Consider the following 391-nt stretch of genomic DNA (forward strand, 5'->3'; position numbering starts at 1 on the left):
TCTCCCCCCGCGCCTCCCTCTTACTCCTTCCTCTGAGAGAGACACACACACACACACACACACACACACACACACACTTGCAAACTCACTCATACACACACACACACACACACACGCACCAGTTCACACGGTCAACATGCAAACAATAACTAGTAATGTTTTCTTTAACATTTGGGTTTTAAGCAAGACACTAGTGATATATGGAGTGAAAAATAGAGAAATCCAAAATCTCCTCTGTAAAAACCTTTGTCAACAAAATCAAACAAGAATCATGAACCTGACTTTAATGTATGACAAATTAGTGCATATTCAAGTAGTTAATGCCTCATTTGCATATTTGAATATAACATTTCAGAAGCATGTAATGCAAAAGAGTGTCTAGGGTTGTTTA

This window comes from Sinocyclocheilus grahami, unplaced genomic scaffold (genome assembly GCF_001515645.1).
Source record: "Sinocyclocheilus grahami isolate Dianchi unplaced genomic scaffold, SAMN03320097.WGS_v1.1 scaffold1303.1, whole genome shotgun sequence".
Taxonomy (NCBI): Eukaryota; Metazoa; Chordata; class Actinopteri; order Cypriniformes; family Cyprinidae; genus Sinocyclocheilus; species Sinocyclocheilus grahami.